We start from the raw sequence: 10,485 nt of genomic DNA on the forward strand, positions 1-10,485 counted from the left end.
TTTGTTTTTCTTGAGCTGCTCTCAGGATTCTTTGTCTTTGGTTTTAGCGAGTGTGATTATGATATGCCTTGGTGATTTTCCTTTATGGTGTATCCTATATGGGGTTCGTTGAGCTTCTTGGATGGTCAGCTTTTCATCTTTCATGATATTGGGGAAGTTTTCTGTCAGCAATTCTTCAATGATCCTCTCTGTTTTCCTATTTTCTCCCCCTGTTCTGGAACTCCGATCACTCACAGATTTTTGCTTTTGATTGTATCCCACATAATGGTCAGGGTTTCTTCATTTTTATTCTTTCTTTTTTCTGATTTTTCCTCCAACAGAGTTGTATCCAAGTGTTTGTCTTCAGTTTCGCTGATCCTATCTTCCATCGTTTCAAACACTGTCCATTTCTGAAATCTTGTTTATCTTTTGGATTTCTAATTGTTGTTTTTGTATGATTTCTACTTGTGAATTTATTTTAGCATTTTGTTCCTGTATTATTTTCTTGAGTTCTTCCATTTTTTTGTCTGTATTTTCCATGAATTTGTCTGTCTTTCCCATGAATTTGTCTGTTTTTTCCTCATTTTTGTCTGATTTTTGCTTCAACTCTTGGATAACTCTGAATATTAGAGATTTGAATTCCCTATCAGTTAGACCTAGTGCCTTTTCTTCTACTGGAAGGTCATCTGGTGTTTTATTTTGGACACCTACTGGAACCATCCTGTCCTGTTTTTGTAAATGTTTTGATATTGTCTGCTGTCTTCAGGGCATTCAGTGGTTATTTTCCTCATTTATTGATTGTAGATTTGTTTGTTTTGTCCTGCTTTTTTGTTTTATTTTGTTACGTCTGAGCAGGCAGGCTGTGCTTTCTTTGTCGTTTGCTTATCTGTGGGCACAATACTTTTTGCCTCCTTCTCCAATGGGCAGGGTCAGTCACTCAGGTATGGTACAGCAGGACAGGTCCAGCTGAAGGGGAGTTGCTGGGATGGGTTGTTTGTGGTACCTACCAGGGCTGACAGTGCAGACTGGGAATCAGTGCAGGGCAGGTTCCAGTAGGCCGTGCCTGTGCTGCTTGGGAGTGTGATGTTCAGCGCAAGGTGCAGGTAGGCAAGAAGGAGGGGGTAGATTGTGATGTGTGTATCTAAGATGGGTATGGGAAAGATGACAGAGAAGAGAGAGGAACCAAGGCCAAAAACATACACACAAACAAAAAAGAGTGCTAAGGGAGCTTGCTATTGGAGCGGAGAGATGAGAGACTGAGAAATGAGGAAAAACAAAAATGAAAAAAAAAAAAAGAAAAAGGGTAAAAAAAATGAATAAATCGAGAAACTGGAAATGAAGAAAGACAAAAAGGGAATACGAGAGAGAAGAAAACAGAACAAAGAAACACACACACACAAAAACCTGAAAACAAGAAAAAAGAAATACCCCCAGGGATGTCCCTGTGCATCTGTGCAGAGAACGGGAGTAGCTTCCAAGCCGCGTGGTACTGCCTGGCTAGAAGGGTCTCCCAAGCCGAGAAAAGAAAAAGAAAACAAACAAACAAATCTAAACGGAACAAATCAGAGCAAACAAACAAAAAAGCCTCGGGGATCCCACCAGGGTGGGCGGCATGTGCCGGGGTGCAGTTTCACAGTCAAGCAGTGTTTTGCAGCCTTTCAGGAAGAAGCAAAGATAGCACACGGAGCCGTGTATTTGAGGGAAAGGAGGCGGAGGTGGTGAGAGATAAAGAAGAAATCTAAAGAAGTGGAAAAAAACAACACCAGCAGCCAACAAAATGCACTCAGGGAGCTGGCCAGTGTGGGCAGGTGGAATCCAAGTGATACTGGAGTGAAGCTGGTGCTTCCTGGACAAGAGACCGTGGCTTCAGGAAGCAGAGGAAGCTAAGTGAGGTTGAAGAAGGGTGAGGGGTGGGAAAGCCTATATTGCTGGTTACCGGTTGTTCTGTCTCCTGCTGGAAGCTCCGTGAAGCTGCTTTCTCATACCCCCTGTTCGCTGATCTCTGATAGGAGTCCAAGATGGCTGATCCGTGCTGCGGTAGCTGATAGATACCTCTGCGTGTATCTCTCCTCACTCTCTGTTCTCCGTCAGTTTCTTATTCAATTCGGTGCTTGGCTGAGTTCTTTAACTCTTCATTTGATTCTTAGGTTTCAGGATTGACATGTGACTCCGTTTGACTTCGCTTTTCTGATCTTTGCAGCAGAGGGATGGCGTGATGCACCTGACTATAGCGCCATGTTGCCCAGAAGTAAAATTAAAAGACTTTTTGCATCAAAGGACTTTATCAAGAAAGTGAAAAGACAATCTACAGAATGGGAGAAAACGTTTGTTAACCATGTGTTGGATACAGGTATAATATCCAGAATATGAAAAGAACTACAACTCAACAACAAAGGGACAAACAACCAAATTAAATATGGCCAAAGTACTTAAACAGACATTTCTCTAAAGAAGATATACAAACGGCCTATAAGCACATGAATAGATGCTCATCATCATTGATCATTAGGGAAATGCAAATCAAAACCACAAGATATCACTTGACATTCAGTAGGATGGCTATTAGCAGAAAAACAGGAAATAGCAATTGTTGGTGACGATGTGGAGAAATTGGAACCCTTATATCTTGCTGGTGGGAATGTAAAATGGTGCAGCTGCTGTGGAAAACATTTTGGTGGTTCCTCAAAATGATAAGTGTAGAATTAGCCATTATTGTTGTTGTTAGTTACCATCAAGTCAATTTAGATTCATGGCAACCCCATGTGTGTGGAAGCAGATTGCCAGGCTTATCTTCCACAGCACCTTTAGGTGGGTTCAAACCACCAACCTTTTGGCTAGCGGTTGAGCTCTTAACCATTTGCACCGCCCAGGGACTCTAGAATTACCATATGATCCAGCAATTCCACTCCTGAGTATATACACAAAAGACTAGAAAGCAGTGATTCAAACAGGTACTTGTACTCAATGTTCACTGCAGCATTATTCACAAATAGCCAGAAGGTAGAAACAACCAGTGTCCATCAACAGAGGAATGGATAAACAAGATGTGGTTATATCCATACAATGGAATACTATTCAGCCATAAAGAGAAATGGAGTCCTTATACATACTACAACACTGATGAACCCTGAAAACATGCTAAGTGAAAGAAATCAGACACAAAAGGGCAAATGTATGATCCCACTTACATGAAATGCTTACAATAGGCAAATGCATAGTGACAGAAGTTTATTAGTGGTTATTAGGGGCTGAGGGGGCGGGGGGAAGAATGGGTAGTTGTTGCTTAAGGGGTACTGAGTTTGTATGGAGTGATGAAAAACTTTTTGGGAAATTTATCGTGATGATGATTGCTCAATGTGGTGAATGTAATGACTGTCACTGAATTAAAACTTAAGTGGCAAATTGTGTATATATTTTACCACAATAAAAAATTTAAAAATAAAAACACATCCCTTATAGAGAAAACAAACAATGCAAGTTGCAGAACCATATGTTTAGCATAAGCCAATTTTTATGTTTTAAAGAAAAGAGGATTGATTATGTCTGTATGTATCTATGTATTTGCATATGCTCGGGAAATGCCTGGTAAGGTGAACAACAGTTATGTTTAGGGTGTGGGTGGGCAGTTGATTAGAATAGCAGACTTTTACTTGTTCCTTTATATATTTCGGCACTGTTGAAATTTTAACACCAGTATATATTACTTAAAACCCAATTTTTTAAAAAAAAGTATGGATAAGAAATAATTTTTTTAAAAAAGGAAGATAATCTATAAAAATAACACCCCCATACCTGCAGGTTATAGGAATATTTGTAAAAAGATATATCACTATACGCCAAACTGCTTTGCAGTCTTAAAGAAAAACCACAGTAATAACTACCTCAGACAATATGGCCCAATAGAAACTTATCAAAATTGGCTGCATGGAGGAGACAGTGAGATACGCTGGAAATATTGACACGGGTGATAAAAGTGACGAAAGCACACACCTTCTCTCCCAAAGTGGCTCCCACGGGAATTTTAACTAGAGAAATTTAAGTCAGAAGATTAAAACGAATAAATATCAGAAATTAGGTTATTAGCAAAATGTGATTGGGATGAAAGGGCAGTGTCTTCATCTGTCCTTCTCCCATTATTAATACACAATTTCATAAAATTATGGTTTGTAATAACCGTGGTGAAGCACACAGCGTAAATACTGTGCTGTAGATGACAGTGGAGAAAGAACTAGTATGAAGCAAGAACCAATTCAAAATATGTGTAATAAAAATGTAAAAATCTTTCCTTCTTTTTCTCCTAATATTTATAACAAATGGAGAAAAAGTACAAAATAATTTTAAACATTAAGCACATAAAGAGAAAGGAAAGACAAATTCTGCTGCCCCATCCCCACCCAGGGAAGTGAAAAAGGTCAAATCAAAGTCTCCAAAGTATTGGAAACAAAAATGATAGAAGACATACCAATGTCTTTTAGATTGTGAAATTCACACTTAACATTTCAATGTTAAAAAAAACATTTTTTTAAAGTTAATCTCTGAAGATAGTGGAGCCCTGGTGGCATAATGGTTAAGAGCTTGGCTGCTAACCAAAAGGTCAGCAGTTCAAATCCACCACCCGCTCCTTGGAAACCTTATGGGGCAGTTCTGCTTTATCCTATAGGGTTGCTATGAGTCAGAATCGATTTGACGGCAATGCGTAGGTAGGTAGGTACGAAGATGGTGTCTTAGTCATCTAGTGCTGGCTATAACGGAAATACCACAAGGGGATGGCTTTAACAAAGAGAAATTTATTCTCTCACGGTCTAGTAGGCTACAAGTGCAAATTCAGGGCATCAGCTCCAGGATCTCTCTAAGTCAACTCTGAAGGAAAGTCCTTGTCATCAACCTTCCTCTGGTCAAGGAGCTTCTCAGCACAGGAACCTCGGGTCCAAAGGACATACTCTGCTTCCGGTGTTGCCTTCTTGGTGGTATGAGGTCCCCGTGTCTCTCTGCTCGCTTCTCTCTTGTATATCTCAAAAGAGATTGGTTTAAGACACTATCTAATCTTGTAGATCTCATCAGTATAAAGGCCACTAATCCATCTCATTACATCCTAGTGATAGGATTTACAACACTATAGGGAAATCACATCAGATGGCAAAATGGTACACAATCATACAATACTGGGAATCATGACCTAACCAAGCTGACAGACATTTTGAGGGGACACAATTCAATCCATGACAGATGATAAAAAAAATGTTTTTTTTTGAGTTGTGCTGAAGGACTGTACATGAAAAGTTATGTCCTGCCTCTCTCGTTTCCTGCCCTTCAGTCCTGTGTTCCGCTCCACAGGGGTAACAGTGTTATCAGTTTCCTGTGTACCTTTGCAGAAATAATCTGTCATATATAGGTGTACACACACAGGCACACACACAAATGGGAGCATACAGTACATATGTAACATATCTTGACAATGGGTCCATAGCAACACTTTTACTTCAACCTCTTTTGGCTGTGTGAAATTCTACTGTATGGGTAGAACATTACATAATTAGTCTCATATTGATGGAAAGGACAGTGGTTTCCAGTTTGGGGCTATTACAAATGATGATGCAATGAGTATCCTTGTCTCTGTGCTCACACGGAGGATAAATCTGATGGGAGTTTTTAAAAATAAGGTTTATATCCTCCAGGCAGTGGTTCATAGTGTATTTCCAATAATGTTGAGTGAACTTTATGTTCTAGTCCTATTTGGAGCATGTGGTTCATAAGAAAAAGTCAGCTCTTGATCATTTGTGAGAGGGTTATCCCGGGAGGATTTTCATGTGGAGACTCTGGCTGAATGCCCCGCTGCAGCCTCTGTCAAGATGGGATTGAGGGGCCGACACAGGGTCAAGTAACAAGTAACGAGGGAGCAGCTGAAGGGCGGGGTGGGGTAGGGTGGGGTTCGGGAAGGCTGTGCATTCTAGTACATGCATGTCTAATTACATTCCCGTCTAGTTATAAAATAATTTGGCAATGACCTACCATTTGGAATTGCCTACATCTCATCTCCCCTCGAGCATAAGAGTGTTTTGTTTAAAAAAGCGTATTTTGAAATTGTTGAATCAGTGTATGTTCTGCTGTGTATATTCTCAACAACAAAAATAAAACAGAGAAAAAATATGCAGTATAACAAAAGTGTGTTTTGAAAAGCTATCAAAAGCACAGAAGAGTGACCAGCAAAGCACTTAGGGTCCAAAATGACAAGAATTTCAGGGCCACACACAGGTTAAGGGGCAGGATTTGAACCCACTGAAAGCTGGTGTGGACCACCTTGGACGTTAGCACCCGGAGGTCCCTGTGCTGAAGGAGCCCTGGTGGCACAATGGATGGGCACTGTGGTGCTGACCAAAAGGTGGGTGGTTTGAATCCACCAGCGGCTCCGTCGGAGAAAGGACCTGGCAATCTACTCCCGTAAAGACTACAGCCTGGGAACCCTATGGGGCAGTTCTACTCTATCCTGTAGGGTCACTGTGAGTCAGAATCAACTCAACAGCACACAACAGCCCTGTGCTACCTGCGGAAAGGATCCTTTCCCTGCTCCTGAGCTTCCAGTTTGGAGGAACAGAATGATTGATTGACATTTTCTATTGTTAGGTATCATTGAGTCGATGGATTTTCCACTCATAGTGACCCCACGTGGCAGAGTAGAACGACCCCATAAGGTTTTGTAGGCTGTAATCTTTACCGGAGCAGATTGCCAGGGCTTTCTCCCAAAAAGTCTCTGTGTGGGTTCCAACAACCAGCCTTTTGGTTAGCAGCCGAGCATTTCACCATTGTGTCACGGGGGCTCCTTGAGAACTAGCTAATACAATGCAATCAAGCATCGGGTGCCCAGAGAGACAGAATGAAGGGAAGATTCCATCTAGGGGCACCAACCAGATAATGCTTCCCAGAGGATGGTGAGAGGATTGAGCAGCTAGGTGTGTTTACGGGTAAAGGGCCAAGGCATTCATTCCCTCAAAATCAACATCCTGATAGTAACTACTGAGCATAATAGATGTTAGAAATGAATCTTCAGTGGTGAAATTTATGGCTTTGTTAATTGGCATATTAGGTGTTAGAGATGGGCTGTCATTGATAACATCAGTGGGATTCAAAGTATGTGGAGTGGAGATTCTGACTCATGAAGTTTTGGATGGGGCTTGGAAATGTACCTTTTTAGAAAAATGTCCCAGCTGATTCCAGTGAGCAACCAAGTTGAAAATACCTCATCATATGGATAGAAAGGAGTCCTTGGGTGGCACAAATAGTTAAGTGCTCAGCTGCTAACTGAAAGTTGAAGGTTCGAGTCTACCCAGAGGTGCCTCAAAAGAAACGACTGGTGATCTACTTCTGAAAAATCAGCCACTGAAAACCCTATGGAGCACAGTTCTGCTCTGACACACATGGGTCACCGCGAGTGAGAATCAACTCAGCAACTGGTGGTAGTGGTGGACTGATAGAGGTGATAGGAACAATGACCACCACTCTGGGGGTTGGTTATAAATGACACATCCCATGTCCTTCCTTGCCTTCTAGACATGGTGGATTGCAGCTGAAGTACTTCCCAGTGTGGTTCAAGGTCATGGATGTGGTGATGAGTTCACTCTAGGACATGTTGAGCTTGGTGTACATGAGAACAGGAGGCAGTTGGGTGTGCAGGTCTGGAACTCAGGCGAAGAGTCTTGACTGAAGATGAGTTCCAGGAGACATTAGCAGATAGATGGAAAGTGAACTTGGCAATGAACAAAGTTGAAGTCACCGAGAGGAGCAGGCAGAGTGAAAAGAGACCCAAGGATGAAACTATGTGTGACTATGGAAATGCCCGCTACCACTAATCTTCTCCCCCCACCGCCAACGCATTCTGGTAAGCACTGGGCTTTATTTCCCTCTCAATCTATATGTCCATTGCCTTTTGTGCTCCATTGCCGCCTTCCTCCCCAGTCTGCTGTTCTCCCAGTTCCTTTAGCCATCGCTCCCATGACTTCCAGACCCCTCCCCACCTGAGCTGATGTTACCTGGAAGCCTCTGGTTTGGAGGGTCCTTCTCAAAACTTAGCACCTAGAATTGAGCTGGACTCTCTAGAGATGAGTCAGACATGAGAATGGTACAGGGAGACTGCTCACTGCTGGTGGCTAAACTCAGTATCCTTGGACACTACTCACTTCCCATCAGTGAGCTACAGATGCCACTGTGTGAACTGGGGTAACTTCACTGTTCCCCCGCACCCCTAAAATGTCAAGAACCACATTTACATTTTTAAAATACAATTGTTGTATCCTTGATTCACAGTTTATATATTCGTGTGTATATATATGTGTATATATACACAGAGAGAGAGAGCAAAAGAGAGGATTGGCTGCTTTGTCATTAGGACTTATTAGAATATCAATAACATTGGTTAAGCCTGATAGAAACACCAGTGTTATCCTTGTGTTAATGTGTTGGTTAGGTGGAGGTGACTGAAGAACTCTGGCCCTGTTGCCCCGAGTCCTGATGGCAGCTGTCTTGTGAGGTCTTCATTCCTGGTCCATGGCTCAACGATGGCTCTGGATTCCTGCCTCTGTTTCCTTCACTTCTTAGCAGCCCTGGAAAATCAATTGAAGGATATCATCCTCCAGTTGAGAACTTACTCAACTGACATTTGAAATAGACCCATTTCTTTCAATGATGGATCCCAGAATCTTAGGCTAGGAATGAGATTCGGGATGATTGCCCCTGATTTTAAAAATGAAGAAACTAAGGACCAGAGAGGGCAAGCAATTTGTTCAAGGACACACAGCCAGTTGGTGCAGATTGCCGACTTCTGGACCAGAGCTCCTTCTGTTACGTATTCTCTGTCTGTATTTGTCTCATGAATAAATGGACCTGTGTGGCTTACCCAAGCCTTTTCAGGTATCACATGCCGCCACTAGCTCTATGCCTTTGGATTGTCTTTAACTCAGTGGCCAGGGAGCAGATACAGGGGGAGATGAAGCAAGGCCTAATACCAGGTCAGAGGGGACATTGAGAGTGGTCCTTGGGAGGACCCAGAAAAGCAATTGGTTAAAATGAAGATTTGGGATAAACACTGCTTTTCAATTATCCAGGGACTTCGGATAGTTACTGCTGCATAGGCTTCTAGAGTTCCATCCTAAACAAGAGGTTGTGTATGTGACACCTTGGCAGGGTGAACAGGAAGCCACTGATACCTGTGCTTAGCAGGTGACCTGAGCCCCAGGGTCACACAGTGTGGGTGGACCGGGCCCTGGTATTCCTTGGTCCTACTTTACTTGGCTCAGCCTGTGGGGGAGACCCTCAAAGGCTTTTTAGGGTCGCCTGTATAGGCTGGGGGAAGCATTCCTTCAGGAGTTGGCAGAGCCTGGAGAGTTCTGTGACCTTTCCATCCACAGCAAGCTCACCAGGCCTGCCTGACACCCGAGCTCTGCACGGCTCCTTTTCGGGCCCAGCTCATGTTCTTCTCTGGGGGACACGCTCTGGCTTGGTGGTAACTGAAGCCCCCCGTCTCCTGTTAGAGATGGAAACTGAACCATGGGTTTTGGTAGGGCCCCTGGACATTCATGACAGGGCCACTGCCTGGAAGGCCAACCTAGAGAACTCGGTATTGTGGGGAGCAAGGGATGCAAATTCTGGAAGGCTAATTGCGGTTCCCAGAACTCACTTGCTTTTGTTGTGTCAGGGCCCTTGAACCTGCTGCTTCCACTGCCTGAGGTGGGCTCAGCCCCCAGCTTGAGGGCAACTTATCCTTTCACTCACCTTAGTCATAACCTCCTCTGGGAGACCTTCCCTAAGCCCCTAATGGAGGCCAGGGACACCCTGTCGTAGAATTTAGCACCAGGTCCTGAAATTGCTTTCCGTGTGTGTATGTGGACAAGTTTTATAAATGCTCCATGTGTGTTTGAAAAGAATGTCTCCTCCAGCTGTACGATGCCCTGTACCTCACATGGCCATTATATGAGGCTTATTAATTGTGTTGTTCAAATCCTTTTCTTTACTGGTTTTTGTTTTTGTCTACCTGATCTACCAGTTACTGAAAAAAGTGTATTAAAATCTCCTATTTCAATGTTGGATTTGTCCATTTCTTCTTGTAGTTTTGTAATTTTTTTTTCAAACTTTTTTTTTTTTTATAGTACTTCAGGTGAAGGCTTACAGAACAAATAGTTTCTCATGAAACAGAAGTACACATGTTATTTTATGACATTGGTTAATAACCCCACAAAATATCAACCCTCTAACTTCTCAGCCTCTTTTTTTTTTTTTTGGTGAAAATACACATAGCCAAAGATACACCATTTCAAAAATTTCTACATGCACAGTTCAGCTCTTCCAATTGTGCTGTTATTCTCACTTAAGATGAAGGCTTACAGAACAAAATAGTTTCTCATTTAACAGTTACTACAGATGTTGCCCTATGAGGATGGTTAACAATCTCACAACACATCAACAATATCCTTACTCAGCCTTGGGTTCCCTATCACCAGCTTCCTTGTCCCCTTCTGC

Source organism: Trichechus manatus, unplaced genomic scaffold, assembly GCF_000243295.1.
Source record: "Trichechus manatus latirostris isolate Lorelei unplaced genomic scaffold, TriManLat1.0 scaffold00026, whole genome shotgun sequence".
Taxonomy (NCBI): Eukaryota; Metazoa; Chordata; class Mammalia; order Sirenia; family Trichechidae; genus Trichechus; species Trichechus manatus.